The sequence below is a fragment of the Physeter macrocephalus genome, chromosome 16 (assembly GCF_002837175.3).
Source record: "Physeter macrocephalus isolate SW-GA chromosome 16, ASM283717v5, whole genome shotgun sequence".
In the NCBI taxonomy this organism is placed as follows: domain Eukaryota; kingdom Metazoa; phylum Chordata; class Mammalia; order Artiodactyla; family Physeteridae; genus Physeter; species Physeter macrocephalus.
Window position 1 is genome coordinate 101,072,884 of NC_041229.1, and position 6,174 is coordinate 101,079,057.

The window sequence follows — 6,174 nt, forward strand, 5'->3', positions numbered from 1 at the left end:
CTAGCACAAAAAAAAAAAAAAAAAAACCACATCAACTATTCTAAATTGTGTACAGGATATTCCTTTAGTGGTGGAACTAAAATGTATGAGTATTTGCTTTTTCAAAAAAAATGTATTTTCTGTTAAAGGTTTAAAGATTTTTGCTATATATTATGGAAGAATATGTAATCATAAATATTAATTTTGTACCTATATTGTGCAATACTTGAAAATAACGGTTTCTATGATAACTCAAAGTACTTTGAGTCAGGGTCTTACATGTTAAGAGGGACTGAAATAGTTCATATTAAGTTTGTATTAAAATTCTTTAAAATTAAAAAAAAAAAGAATGAGTATAGGGGGTGGAGTCAAGATGGCGGACTAGGAGGACGCAGAATTCGCGTCTCTGCACAACTAGGGCACCTATCAGGCCCCGGTGGGGGACCACGGACACCTAAGGGGACGGGAGGAACCCCCAGCGACTGGGTAGGACGTGGGGTGTGGGGGGAAGTGAGGGGGGAGGAGAAGTGGAGGCAGGATGGGACCAGCACCCCTGAGGGGCGGCTGGGGGAGGGGAGGAGTTCCTACCCCACCCACACACCCTCACCCAGGGCTTACCTCCAAACTCCGGAACTCCACACTCCACACGTGCTGCCTCTCCCCTTCCACGCAGGTCCTAAGCAGAAGCCCCGCCCCACACGTGAACGTTGCCCGCGCTAAGCCCCGCCCCCAAGGCCTTCTCCGGCTGCATGGGTCCTGAGCCTAGGCCCCAGCCTACATTCAAACGTCACCCCACGTAGGCCCTGCCCCACCCTAAACCCCACCCCTGCCTAAGTTCCCCTCCCTACCCGGCCTAAACTCCACCCCCCATAGCCAAGGCCTTTTTTTTTTTCTTTTTTCTTCTTTTAGGTTGGGGTTTGGTTTTACCTTGTTGTTGCGGATTCATTTATATATATTTTTTCTAATCTATCATTTTTCTTATTTTATTTTATTCTAAATACTTTGTTATTGTTCTGCTCCTTTTGGCTTGTTCCCCCCTTTTTTTATTTTTTCTGCTGTGGTTTTGTTCTACCGTGTTGCAGTTGTTTGAATTATATTTTTATTTTTCCTAATATATATATATAGTTTAATTAATTTATTTATTTATTTATTTTTGGCTGTGTTGGGTCTTCGTTTCTGTGCGAGGGCTTTCTCTAGTTGTGGCAAGCGGGGGCCACTCTTCATCGCGGTGCGCGGGCCTCTCACTATCGCGGCCTCTCTTGTTGCAAAGCACAGGCTCCAGATGCGCAGGCTCAGTAGTTGTGGCTCAGGGGCCTAGTTGCTCCGCGGCATGTGGGATCTTCCCAGACCAGGGCTCGAGCCCACGTCCCCTGCATTGGCAGGCAGATTCTCAACCACTGCACGACCAGGGAAGCCCCCTAATATATCTTTTATCTTTCTAATTTTATTTTATTTTCTATTCTTTGTTATTGTACTGCTCCTTTTTTTCTTTTTTTTCTTTTTTTTGCCATGCCATGAGGCTTGTGGGATCTTGGTTCTCAGGCCGGAAGTCAGGCCCAAACTTCTGTGGTGGGAGCACCAAGTCCAAACTGCTGGACTAACAGAGAACATCAGACCCCAGGGAATATTAATTGGAGTGAGGCCTCCCGGAGACCCACATCTTGGCACCAAGACCCGGCTCTACCCAACTGCCTGCAAACTCCAGTGCTGGACGCCTCAGGCCAAAAAACCAGTAAGACAGGAATACAGCCCCACCCATCAAAAAACAAAAAATGAGCTTTTTTTTTCCTGTGGGAGCCGCCGGGTTGAGGGGAGCGTGGCCTTCTCCTCTCCCCGCCATGGCATGTGCTCATCCACTGATATCAGTGTACTCTGAAAAGGGGGAGTCATCTGGCAAAAATGTCACTTTGCCTGCTGTGTTCAAGGCTCCCATTCGACCAGATATTGTGAACTTTGTTCACACCAACTTGCGCAAAAACAACAGACAGCCCTATGCTGTTGGTGAATTAACAGGTCATCAAACCAGTGCTGAGTCTTGGGGTACTGGCAGAGCTGTGGCTCGAATTCCCAGGGTTTGAGGTGGTGGCACTCACCATTCTGGCCAGGGTGCTTTTGGAAATATGTGTCATGGGGGCCGCATGTTTGCTCCAACCAAGACCTGGCAACGTTGGCACCGCAGAGTGAATACAACACAGAAGCGATATGCCATCTGCTCTGCACTGGCTGCCTCGGCTTTACCAGTGCTGGTCATGTCTAAAGGTCATCATATAGAGGAAGTTCCTGAACTTCCTTTGGTGGTTGAAGATAAAGTTAAAGTCTACAAGAAGACCGAGGAGGCTGTTTTGCTCCTGAAGAAACTTAAGGCCTGGAATGATATCAGAAAGGTCTACACCTTGCAGCGAATGAGAGCTAGCAAAGGCAAAATGGGAAACTGTTGCCGTATCCAGCACAGGGGACCCTGCATCATCTATAATGAGGACAATGGTATCATCAAGGCCTTCAGAAACGTCCCTGGAATTACTCTGCTTAATGTAAGCAAACTGAACATTTTGAAACTTGCTCCTGGTGGGCATGTGGGACGTTTCTGCATTTGGACTGAAAGTGCTTTCTGCAAGTTAGATGAGCTGTGTGGCAGTTGGCATAAAGCTGCCTCCCTCAAGAGTAACTACAACCTCCCCATGCACAAGATGCTCGATACAGACCTCAGCAGAATCTTGAAAAACCCAGAGATCCGAAGAGCCCTCCGAGCACCACGCGAGAAGATTCACTGCAGTCCTGAAGAAGAATCCACTGAAAAACCTGAGAATCATGTTGAAGCTAAACCCATACGCAAAGACCATGTGCCGGAACACCATTCTTCACCAGGCCAAGAACGACAAAATCCGGATGGATAGGGCAGCAGTAGCACTAGGAGCCAAATCAGATGAGAAGGGGATTGCAGGCAAGAAGCCTGCGGTGGGAAAGAAAGGAAAGTAGGCTGTTTGCATTAAGAAGCTGAAGAAGCCAAAGAAGCCTTTGGTGGGAAAAGAGTCTTCAGTGGCCAAGAAACCAGCAGCTGAAAAGAAGCTCGCTAAAAAGAAGCCCACAGAAAAGAAACCCCCCACAGAGGAAAAGAAGGCTGCTGCATAAACTTAAATCTGTTTATTCGGTAAAGGTCAAATTATTTTGGACACTAATTTTGAATAAAGACCTGATCAAAGAGGCAGTGAGAAAAAAAAAGGAAGAAATGACAAAAAAAAAAAATATGTTACAGATGAAGGATCAAGGCAAAAACCTACAAGACCAAATAAATGAAGATGAAATGGGCAACCTACCTGAAAAAGAATTCAGAGTAATGATAGTAAAGATGATCCAAAATCTCGGAAACAGAATGGAGATACAAGAAACGTTTAACAAGGATCTAGAAGAACTAAAGAGCAAACAAACAACGATGAACAACACAATAACTGAAATTTAAAATACTCTAGAAGGAATCAATAGCAGAAGAACAGGCAGAAGAACGGATAAGTGAGCTGGAAGATAAAATGGTGGAAATAGCTACTGGGGAGCAGAATAAAGAAAAAAGAATGAAAAGAATTGAGGACAGTCTCAGAGACCTCTGGGACAACATTAAATGCACCAACATTTGAATTATAGGGGTCCCAGAAGAAGAAGAGAAAAAGAAAGGGTCAGAGAAAATATTTGAAGAGATTATTGTCAAAAACCTCCCTAACATGGGAAGGAAATAGTCAGTCAAGTCCAGGAAGCACAGAGAGTCCCATACAGGATAAACCCAAAGAGAAACACACCGACACATATTAAACTATCAAAAATTAAATGCAAAGAAAAAATATTAAAAACAGCAAGTGAAAAGCAACAAATAACATACAAGGGAATCCCCATAAGGTTTAACAGCTGATCTTCCAGCAGAAACTCTGCAGGCCAGAAGGGAGTGGCAGGACATATTTAAAGGGACAAAAGGGAAAAACCTACAACCAAGATTACTCTACCCAACAAGGATCTCTTTCAGATTTGACAGAGAAATAAAAAGCTTTACAGACAAGCAAAAGCTATGAGAATTCAGCACCACCAAACCAGCTTTACAACAAATGATAAAGGAACTCCTCTAAGTGGGAAACACAAGAGAAGAAAAAGACCCAGAAAAACAAACCCAAATCAATTAAGAAAATGGTACTAGGAACATATATATATATCAATAATCACCTTGAATGTAAATGGATTAAATGCTCCAACCAAAAGACACAGACTGGCTGAATGGATACAAAAACATGACCCTTATATTTAAGAAACCCACTTCAGACCTAGGGACACATACAGACTGAAAGTGAGGAGATGGAAAAAGATATTCCATGCAAATGGAAATCACAAGAAAGCGGGAGTAGCAATACTCATATCAGATAAAATAGACTTTAAAATAAAGACTGTTACAAGAGAGAAGGAAGGGACTTCCCTGGTGGTGCAGTGGTTAAGAATCTGCCTACCACGGCAGGGGACATGGGTTCAAGCCCTGGTCCGGGAAGATCCCACATGCCGCAGAGCAACTAAGCCCATGGGCCACAAACACTGAGCCTGTGGTCTAGAGCCCATGAGCCTAGAGCCCATGCTCCACAACAAGAGAAGCCACCACAGTGAGAAGCCCGTGCACCGCAACAAAGAGTAGCCCCCACTCACCGCAACTAGAGAAAGCCCATACAGCATCGAAAACCCAACACAGCCAAAAACTAAATAATAAAAATAAAATAAATAAATTTTTTTAAAAAGAGATAAGGAAGGATACTACATAATGATTAAGGGATCAATCCAAGAAGAAAACATAACAATTATAAATATTTATGCACCCAACATAGGAGCACCTCAATACCTAAGGCAAATACTAACAGAAGGAGAAATCAACAGCAACACAATAATAGTGGGGGACTTTAACACCTCACTTACACCAATAGACAGACCATCCAGACAGAAAATAAATAAGGAAACACAAGCTTTAAATGACACAATAGACCAGATAGATTTAATTGATATTTTTAAGACATTCCACCTGAAAGCAGAAGAATACACTTTCTTCTCAAGTGCACACGGAACATACTCCAGAATAGATCACATCTTGGGTCACAAATCAAACCTCAGTAAATTTAAGAAAACTGAAATCGTATCAAGAATCTTTTCTGACCACAACACTAGGAGACTAGATATCAATTACAGGGGAAAAAAAGTTAAAAATACAAACACATGGAGGCTAAACAGTGCACTGCTAAATAACCAAGAGATCACTGAAGAAATCAAAGAAGAAATCAAAAACTACCTAGAAAAAAATGACAACAAAAACATGATGATCCAAAACGTATGGACGCAGCAAAAGCAGTTCTAAGAGGGAAGTTCATAGCAATTCAACCTCACCTGAAGAAACAAGAAAAATCTCAAATAAACAATCTAACCTTACACCTAAAGCAACTAGAAAAAGAAGAATAAAGAAAACCCAAAGTTAGTAGAAGGCAGGAAATCATAAAGATCAGAACAGAAATAAATGAAATAGAAACAAAGGAAACAATAGCAAAGATCAGTAAAACTAAAAGCTGGTTCTTTGAGATGGGATTTATCCCAGAGATGCAAGGATTCCTCAATATATGCAAAACAATGTGATACACCATATTAACAAATTAAAGAATAAAAACCATATGCTCATCTCAAGGGATGCAGAAAAAGCATTTGACAAAATTCAACACTCATTTATGGTAAAAAATCTCCAGAAAGTGGGCATAGAAGGAACCTACCCCAACATAATAAAAGCCATATATGACAAACTCACAGCAAATATCATTCTCAATAGTGAAAAACTGAAAGCATTTCCTCTAAGATCAGGAACAAGACAAGGATGTCCACTCTCACCACTATTATTCAAAATAGTATTGGAAGTCCTAACCACAGCAATCAGAGAAGAAAAAGAAATAAAAGGAATACAAATTGGAAAAGAAGAAGTAAAACTGTCACTGTTGCCGATGACATGATACTATACATAGAAAATCCTAAAGACACCACCAGAAAACTACAAGAACTAATCAATGAATTTGGTAAGGTTGCAGGATACAAAATTAATGCACAGAAACCTCTTGCATTCCTAAACACTAACAATGAAAGATCAGAAAGAGAAATTAAGGAAACAATCCCATTTACCATCACAACAAAAAGAAAAAAATA

The 6,174-nt window shown here is 41.7% G+C and overlaps 1 pseudogene; it reads left to right on the forward strand.

Moving 5' to 3' along the window:
• The first annotated feature begins 1,781 nt into the window (after positions 1-1,781).
• Positions 1,782-3,142, forward strand: LOC102975767 (60S ribosomal protein L4-like; annotated as a pseudogene).
• The last annotated feature ends 3,032 nt before the right edge of the window (positions 3,143-6,174 follow it).